Here is a 9,902-nt window from a genome sequence, read left to right as displayed (position 1 = left end):
AAGGAGCCGGGAACAGGAGCGGGGTGATGGAGCCGGGAGCGGGCAGAGGGTGCGGGGCGATGTGCGGGGAACAGAGCGGGGCGATGGTGCCGGGAGCAGGCAGAGGTGCTGGACGCGGCGCAGCGGGCGCGGAGAGCGTTGGCTGCGGGCCGCGGGGATCCCGCACCCCTGCGCGGCGGCCAGCCCGGGCGGGGAGGGCGGCCAGCGCGCTGCGCAGCGCGGAGGGGCGGGCGGGGAGGGGGGGCAGGCGGAGCGCAGCCACGAACTGTAATAATAACCCTGCAAAGGGCATCTGAGGAGAAGGGGAGGGAGAAGGAGGCAGCCGCCCGCCCGCCGCTTCGCCTCGGCCGTGCCTGTCGGGGAGGGGAGAAGATGGTGGGCGGGGAGCACCGGGAGCGCCTGACACGGGCGGGCAGCGCGGAACCGCGGGGCGCGGCGGGTCCACAGGTGCGGAGGGGAGGCGCGGGATGGGGAGCCCTGTCCCCGATGGGTCGCGCCCGGTGGCAGTGTCCCCAGCGCTGCCCAGCGGGACGGGGGACAGAGGCAGACGAGCAACGTGCGGCGGAGCGACACAAAGGCCCCGCCGAAGCTCCCCGCGGTGCGGGCGCGGCGGATCGATGGAGGGACACGGGCGGTGCGCTGCTCCACGGCGTGCCTCCCGCAAATGCTGTCCGGGATGTACGGCCAAAAAAAGCCAGAGAAACAGGTGGTAAGAAGCAGATTCCCTGTTACCCTGCAGCGTGTGAAGGTATCTCCCTCAGAGTTGAAATGTCCAGGGCAAGAGCGATTAAAATGGTATGAAATCATGCGTGATGCAAGCCAATAGAAGATTAAGCCTTCTCCATCAGACCTATGTTATAATCAGCTAACCTTGTTTTTCAAACCCACCAGTATTTAACTCTCCATTAAACTGCATTTTTCTGTGGTCCATGTAGGTTTTCCATTTGTTGAGTGCAAGCAGTTTGCTAGCATGGGTCTGCACCTTCCTCAGCAGCTACTGCATCTCTGGGAATGATTTGCAGGCCTGCTAGCTTAAGGAAAATTCAGCAGCTGGAAGGGAGAAATATGGGACATAAGCAGCCCCTGATATTTAAACCCCTGGTAAGCTGTGATAATAATTCTAAGTTTAGTGCATTAGGATCACATAATTTGCCTCAAAAATACAGTTACTACTGCTCCTGTCTGTTCAGCTGCCTACCTCCTCCACAGATTTCACCCATCAGCTGTTAGGACTAAAACACATCAGAGCTTGAACGCTTAAACTTTATCTTGAGAGAGTGATTTGATTATTTGGGTTTTTTTGCTGAATAATTAATATGGGTCCAGTGCAGGTAGCAGGCCCTCATGGCACATGCTCATGTATGAGCAGTGGGTTCCCCTTGGCTTTGGTACATCTTCTGACCTGTAGAAATGCATCCTAGTGAGTGAAATGTCAGGGAGTCACCACTTGTAGAGATTTGGCACTGTGGAATGAAGCTAGACACCACAGACCGAACTGTAGAAGGTGGGAATCTTGTGCTGGGGAAGCCCCCAAGGGCCTGAAGTAGACAGCGCTGTCTTCCAACATCCAACAGAGGAGGGGATAAACCAATTCTTTTAGGGGTCCTTGGCAGAGTAATGGTTTCACTAAATCACAGTTGCAATTGAAGGTTTTTATTCTTAGCAGAATAAGAGAAGAATACAATAAATAATAAAGAAAAAAATATAAAGAATAAAATTCTATAATGTGACTCTTATATCAGAGAATTTATTACAATCTATAAATAGCATAATACAAAATTTCCAATACAATTTAAGTTATAATTTCTCATCACCCAGATCCCAATTTGACTTGTGCTTTCTATTCACCTGGAGCCTCTGCAGATCATTTCCTGAAAAGTTGTGGAGAAGAGAGATAAAAGCTCCCAGCTAGAGCTGTCATGTCTTTCTCCATCCCCTGCTACCTCAAAACCACATGTGCCCAGCTTCCACTGTTTATCTGCAGTCCATCCTCTGCACCCCATTTGAGAACCCCACCCACATCCTAAAAGTCCTTCTGGAACCACCAAGAATGGCTGTGGGTAGGTGTAAACATCCTTCAAAGCCCTTTTAGCCTTCATTTTCTTTCGAATGGCCTGGTTTTGTAGCCCAGCTGGGCAGCAACCTGGTTGGCTGTGCTGTTTGTAGTTGACTGTACGTGAAAAGTTATACCTGTTTGCTGCCTGTAACAAGCTATGTTGCTGGGATCTGCTCCAAGTCTGTACTCTCTCGTTTGGCTGTGGTGCCTGCAATTTCCTTTTCCTTAGCCAGCTTCCCTCAGCAGATCTGATGGAAACTGGAACCAAAGGTTTAGCTGTTAAGAGGAGTCAGAGGGCAAGAGCCTGCGTGGGAGAACAGGAGGAGGCAGTTTGGCCCCACTGTGAGAGAGGAAGGGTTTTGGAAATGGAATTACACTTCCAAATTTAGGCACACAGGAGCCTAACATGGACCCCAGACAATGAGGTAGAAGTTGAAAGAGGTTAAGAACCAATTCAGGCAAAGTGCTAATATTGAACTAAAGTGTCTTTGAAAAAATACTTTAATGAAATTGTTAGTCAAGAAATAGGGTTTTTTGATTAGGTCTTTGTTAGAGCATTAGGATGCTGAGAAACACCTAATAGGTGACCAGTCTATTAGGAAAAAGTATTGCCCTTTCTAAAATGCTGTGTTGTGGTGTAGTGGAAATTTTTTGCACCTGCAGTTCTGGCTTCCAGCCTGGCGGGGAGTCAGGTACCAATATTCCCTCTTTTAGTCTTTAATCACTCCTCTAAAACTTGATTATTAAAAGTGTGGCACTCAGGTAAATTGTCCTGCTGTCCTCAGGAAAATAGATTTAACCTCAAGCATGATTTTTATACCCTGTCGTCACCAAAACCAGTCTGACTTTGTTCTGCAGTCAATTATAGATAGAGAGAAAAAGTTTTTTCCTTTTACTACATCTCATCTCTGACAATTTCCTTTCATTCCTTTTCTCTTTATTTCTATCTTTGTTCTGATTTATAACCCCTAAAGTGGATACAGCTGACCTACAAAGTGTTATTGTTATACAAATAGCCTAAAATGGGCCTGCAAAGTGGACAGAGCAGAATGGGCCATTGTGGCTGGGGAAAGGGTAAAAGCAGCAGAACAACGATTCACTGTTATAAAGCAGCAGAGAAACTCCATAGCTTGCACTGAATAGACCTAAAACAGTCACCAGAAAATCGTTCTGAAGTTGTCCTTCCCAAATCTGACAGGAATCAGAGAAACTGTACCCTGTACTGTGGGACACAATTCCTACTCGTCTTCTCACCTGTGTCCTTCAGCCACCCAATTCCAACACTGTGCACAACACACCAACTGACAAGACTCTGCTCTGGAAATACATCAGGCTCAAGCCTGTCTGAGGTGGTTGAGAGTTGCCTGGTCCTGTGATGGATTGGTTTTGGATTGCCTGGAGCACCTGAAGAATGAAGAGTGAAGGTGGTTAGAAGGGGCACAAGATGCTGGGTGAACCTGATGGTTTGGCAGATGGAGCCAGGTCATGCATGCAACTCATTGTAAACCCATCCAAAACCCAAAATTCAGTTATATTTGCTTGTGGCTTTCGTGAATGTGCAGTTTCCATTGATGATAATCTGCTTCACTCTAGTACTTTCATGGATAAATCCTAAAAGCACCACACAGCACCACAAAGGAACTCAGCATGTAGACATAAAGATAGAACATATATTGACAGCTTTTTCCTTTCTTTCCAATTCTTCAGTTGCTTGTGCTATTCCTATTCTTAAGTTCTGTCCATCAACAAATCAATTTGAGGAAGAAAATGCATTTAAAAAACTCAAGAGATTTTTAAAACCATAAAGGAGGCAATGTGGATTATAAACAAGGTATGAGAAATTATGTGTGATTTTTTTGTGGCAATGAGATTGAAGTTAGAGGGGAAGACTGTCCATTAGCTGACTTTTTAAGAAGGCATATACTCTGAGTTGAATTTTCAGCTTAGTTTTTGGGGAGCTCGATTCAGTGGGTTACTTTTTCCTGCATTATCTCCAAATTTATGCTAGTTTTGTTTTAATTTATTTTTGTTACTAAACAAAATGAGCTATGCATAAATAACTGAAGAAACCAAGCTGTCTGGAAAATTTCCAAGTCAGTTTAGCTTGTCATTAAATAAACCAAATGTTAAGGATTTTTTACTAGTGCTCTATCAGAGGACAGCTTGGGTGGAAGGACCACAGATCAGCTGCCATATGAACAGGTTCACATTTAAATCCTGAAATTCTTCACACTTCCAGAATGAATTATTGGTTTAACCTGTTGTGGTTCCTTTGAAATGATGGCTGGCACTGAACACTTCACAGGAAAACATGATCTGAAATATGCAGAATATTTAAATAATATAGCAAAGGAGGAAAACAGTGGCAAGGCCTGTACAGTTAGATTAGTCTCCTTGAGTTCAGTGAAGCTACCTACATGTATAGAGTTAAGTACTCTGCTGAGGCTAGCCACATAAAAATCAAAGTGAAATTCATCTCCACTGAAATTCAAGGGAACTTTGTTATGGGCTGAAATAAGATGGGTTTTTCCCTTAGACCAGACAGGAAAATAATTTAAGAACATTGTAGGAGAAAAAGCAATATGAATTGGGGTCTTCAGAGGGAAAAAAGTGAGCAAATTTCAGTTCTGAGACATGGTGAAGTAAGCAGAGATCCACCACCAATAGTAAATGGCTCAAAGAGCCATTGAAGATAAGAAAAAGGTACTGGTACTGACTGTCTTTATTTTGTTCCAGTCAGTACCAGTTCATGATTTCCAGCTTTGCAGTTGTGCACTTGGAAAACAGCAGCCACAGTACCAGTAGGTGCCTAAGAGTTCAGGTAAAGTCCTTCTTTGGACCTGCAAAACAAAGAGCAGTGGCTATATTGGCTTGCTGGCTGGGTACTCTTGCCCTGCATGTGCTCCTCCTGGATCCTAATTCAGTTGTGGTCTGTGGATCACTGGTTCTTAAAAATTTTGTGCATTTGTATTGTATGAAACAAATTCTATGTCTCAATTCTGTATCACCTACCTGACAAGTTGATTATCTCCTAATTCTTATGTTGGAGTAAAACAGAATAATGATTCTCCAATCAGGGTTCTCATGGGTTTAACAGGAAGTTAGGGTTTCTTTTGTAGAGTCAGACCCAAATGCAGGAATGGACAATTATCTGAATTAGTGAATCATGTAACTAAACCTAGAACCTGTTGGTTTTTCTAACTTCACCTTTCACAGCATATGCATATTTCTTCTGGGACACTGATGTATTTTTTATGAGGTCCAATAATATAAATATTTGTACCAAAATATTAAGCACTGGTAGATCAAAAGACATATTTATGGCCAGTAGATTAGATTTTGAAGAAACTTTGCATATTAACCAACAGTTGCATAACTAAATGTTTAGGACTTGGCTTGACTTTAACCTTGTGTTTTTCTATAAACTGAGTAAGTCCTTCAAGTTGTGCTGCCTGATTGCCAAAATATTTAAAGCAGTATCTGCATGTAGGGAACAGGGAATCTCCTGAGCTCCCTAAAGACCCTAAAGGGTGATCAGTCTCAAGATTATGGCTTGTTTTGTTGTATGACATTTCCACTCTGTTGCCTGAGTGTTACAGAGACACCATTAACTGAATTTCCCTGGACCATGCTGTGATATGTATTTCATTGCCTAATTTTCTTGTTAGGAAATTATGATAAATTACCAAACAAGACAGAAAGATGGAGAAACTTGGCAGGGAGAGGGATGGAAGTTACAGCATGGGGTAGACTCCTTGTCAGCTCAGGTGTTTTGGTGCGAAAAACAGTGCAAAAACATTTAATTCTGACGAAGAGTGACTGGGGAGTGCTGGTTCTGTCGACTGGATTAAAGAATTGGCATGTGCTCCCTGAAGAGAGAGAGATGGAGAACAGACAGGGGAGAAAATCTTAGACATTATCAAACTTCAGAAGAAAAGTTAAGGAATTTTTGTTGGTAATTACCAACCAAATTACACTCAAAGCAGGTAGCACATGTATGCACTTGCTCAAACCAACATGAGACCTCTCCCAATTACACTGATATTCAGTGAATGTCATTCTGATATATCTACATATGTATATATATATATATATATATAAAATTATGTGTGCGTATATTTATATACATATATATAATATGTATGTATATAAATATATATATAATATATAAAAATATATATACACATACATATAATATATATATATAAATACATATATACACATATATATTTATATTATATACATATATATATAGTTATATTCTTGCAATGCTGCCATACTTGGGCTATTTAAGAAACATGAGTATAAAAGCAGCTCTTAAACCCTCACTTCTTCAGAAGTGAGTAGCATTTACTCACACTAGTGAATGCACAGAAGATGTGTTAATTGCTGTTTCAAGCAATTGTTCAAGAGATGAGGCTTTCAATTCAAGTCGATTAACTAAATACAGTATGCTTAATTTAAATTCATGAGAATTTGTTCAATTAAAAATGCACGCTACAGTTTTTCTATTATGGGCCATGCATTCAATTATTCTCAGCAATTTAGTGAGAACCTGCAAGATTACTTTAGTCAACATTTCATGAGTTTAGTCCAAACTCAGGTTTGGCTATAAAGCAGAGTTTAAGGTTAAATTTAGTTTGTCTGGATTGCAAGAATGGAGGATCAATTTTTGCTTGTTCACCAATTCTGGAGAAACGGGAGTAGAAGATAGCAGTTTTATTTCAATCAATTCTGTCAGCTTATTTTCAAATGTCTGGATTTTAATGATTTTTTTTCACCACAACGTAAGTAAATAAATTCAGTCAAGGAAAATTCATTCTAGATTGGGTACAAAGCCACTCAGGTTCACACTGCCAATGATGCTGAAAGTGTTGATGATCTGGGCACAATACATTGCAAAAACAACTGTGATTGTATTAGAAAACAAGTATCCTTTAAATTTCTGCATCCAGACATGGACCCAGCAGGGTTCTTGAAAGTAATCATAAAAGGGACAGAGTTTGGGTCAAATAGGAAGATAAATATTTGTATTTGGGGAATATATTTAGAGAAAAAATCAGTCAGTATACCCAACTACATTCAGGGAAAAAGTTAAATTGCCAGAGCTCAGGAACCCCTTAATCCTTAATCCTATGTAACAGTCTATAACACTTCCTTTAGAGTGTTTCAGAACTTGTACCAACAAAATACGAAGTAGTAGAAGTGATGGGTATAGAATTAATTGCAATTTTTTTGCTAGCTTCATAGACTTAAAACCGAAAAACCCCCAGATTTTCCCTTTAACCAAAATGGCTTATCAGTTTCTCAGTATAGAAAGAGATGGTCAGAATTTGATTGCCTCAAAATTCTCCATTTTTTTCAGGGTTTTCAAAGCATTGCACTGTGGTGTGTCTCACAAATTGTATCATCATTTACTTTTCTTCTTTCTGCCTGCAGGCTATATCTGAAAAAGGTCATGACTCTGTCCACCAGCAACACATCTCCCATTCATTTTGAAGAGACTAAGCTTCAGTCCATTACCCTGCATCCAATAATTCTTTCTTTCTCCTGGTATTTCTCATAATAGTGGCCAAAGAACAGGCAATAAAAGATTAAAGTTAGAAGAAAAAAGTTAAAAGATCCCTTTTAAATGGGTGAACAGAGCTTCTTTCTTAAAGACATGTATATGTGCGTGTGTGTGTGTGTTCACAGAACACTTTGTATTTCACCACTTTGCTGAAGTCTGGGATTCAGCAATTCCAGCACGTCATAAAAAAGAAATCATGCATTTAAAAATAATTAATAAAATTTAAAAGAATTCCAAATTACAAACTCCTTCTTAGATTTAGCAGATTAGTTCAGTTATGCTGTATTTTACATTGATTAATGAAAACCCAGTTCTGGCCTGGAAAGGTAGTCACCCCACCTGGCACCTGCCAGATATTCCATGTAGAATGTCAGACATGTTTTTCTTGCATGGGCATTGCCATCCCAACTTCGTTTAGGTCCAATGGAGTTTCGATCCAAGACTGCAATCGAAAGAGAGGCTGCAATCACTCTTTTACTCTCAGGTTATAACACTGCCATAACCCTACAGTGTTTGCTTCCTTCAGGCTACTGCCTTGTTTTTAATGACACAATTTTTTTAACTTTTTTTTTTTTTTTTTTTGGTCCAGGGAAATTGTGGTTAGTTCTTAATAAAACTAGAACTTCCCCCTCTTGAACAGCTGCAAGTATTTAAACCATGTTCAGATGGAGGACTGGGCAGCTGCACGTTGCAATCCAGAATATATTCACCTCTGCAGATGGCAATGGCTGCTTGCTGTTAGGAAGTTAGTAATGCATTTTAAGTGGCTTTTAGTGGGAGCTTTCTTGATTTGTATCTGGCACAACTGAAAAAGAGCTTTGTCCATGATTGTCATCTTGGTGTTGCCTAACCCACAAGTGTGCTTTACCATTTTGTGGGGTTGTTCTAGAAGCGAAGATGAGCTCTGATGAATGCTCAGAGTTTATTGATCACCACTATACTAAAAAAAACTTAAACAGCTGAGAGGAAATTTCACCTTAAAAAAAACCCCAAAACACCCTCCTGAGCAAGTTTAGGGTGGAAATGCAAAGGAACAGACTCAGAACTGTGGAATAATATTTGACAAGAAGTAGGAAAGATTCAAGTTAAATGATGTATATTAATGATGTTAAATTTCCTCCTTTGGCCCCACTCAATCATTCACACAAAGCATGTCTGACTAATGTTCTGTCCTCGTGAACACTCTATGATCACATTTCAGAGTTTGCATCATTTGCAAAAATGTATACTCAGAGAACTCTCTCCAGCAGCAACAGTGAAGAGTTCCAGAATTTCAAAGTTATTCTGAGTGTTATTTTTATGAACAACTAATATGAAACAGATTTGAAAACTAAGCCCTTAAAAAAAAAACCAGCTTTAAAAAAGTTAGACTTTCTTCCAAATGAAAAACATGTTTCCCTTCAAACTGCTAAATCTCAAAAACATATTTTCAAATTAATTTCCAGCCTTTCTTGGGGAAATGCATCTTGGGTCAGAGACTGCACATGAGAATCAAGAACAAGGGTAGTGTAATCAACATCAGGCTTGTCATGAAAAAATAATTACTAATCTCCTCCAAGACTGCAGAATTTTCAGTGCAGCTGTGGACTCCATGAAGCTGTGCTTTTCTTCTGGTTTTGTAAATGCCTGGCTTTATTCATAATTGATATTTTAAAAACAAAGGCAGAACCATAGAGATGCAAGCTGGAAATTAAGAGTGGAAGTTCCTGGTTGAGGATTTTCCTGGTTTGTCTAAAGGCTCTTCCTTTATTCCTGTGCTGCCACTGAAGGGACGCAGGAGCAGAGACTTGGAGCAGCAGAGCTGCCAGAGGCAGTGGGCATGGCTGTCACCAGCCTCTCCTTCTTGAAGGAATGTGAAGAGCAGGACAAGCTTCTCTGCTGAGCGGCCAATGTGGTGCTCTGGGTTTGCATGGCCAGCTTTTGGAAGCGTGGGGGCTGCAAGGGTGGTTTCTGGGAGAAGATGCTGGAAGCTTCCCCCATGTCTGACAGCCAGTGCCAGGTAGCTCCAAGAGGGATCTGTCACTGGTTAAGGCCAAACCCACCAGCAGTGGTGGTAATTCTTCTGTGAAAATGAATTTAAGAAGGAAAAAAAGGTTGTTGCACAGATAGAATTGCAGCCGGAGAAGAGTGGGGTGAGAACATGTGAGAGGAACAGTTCTGCAGATACCCAGGGCAGTGCTGAAGGAGGGGCAGCACATGGTGAAGATGGTGGTGAAGCCCATCTCCGTGCAGCCTGTGGAGATCCATGGGGATGCAGAGATCCACCTGCAGCCTGTG

At 41.7% G+C, this 9,902-nt stretch overlaps 1 long non-coding RNA gene across 1 annotated transcript; it reads left to right on the top strand.

The window, feature by feature from the left end:
• Positions 1-313: 313 nt before the first annotated feature.
• LOC146424348 (uncharacterized) lies at positions 314-8,570 on the top strand. The gene is made up of 3 exons (XR_014847088.1): positions 314-447; positions 1,819-2,060; positions 7,496-8,570. It is a non-coding gene; the product is annotated as an uncharacterized LOC146424348 (long non-coding RNA).
• The last annotated feature ends 1,332 nt before the right edge of the window (positions 8,571-9,902 follow it).

The sequence above is a fragment of the Lichenostomus cassidix genome, chromosome Z (assembly GCF_008360975.1).
Source record: "Lichenostomus cassidix isolate B80296 chromosome Z, HeHo_3.0, whole genome shotgun sequence".
Classification (NCBI taxonomy): Eukaryota; Metazoa; Chordata; class Aves; order Passeriformes; family Meliphagidae; genus Lichenostomus; species Lichenostomus cassidix.
The sequence above is the reverse complement of the archived record's forward strand: the minus strand, read 5'-3'. Positions and strand labels throughout refer to the sequence as shown.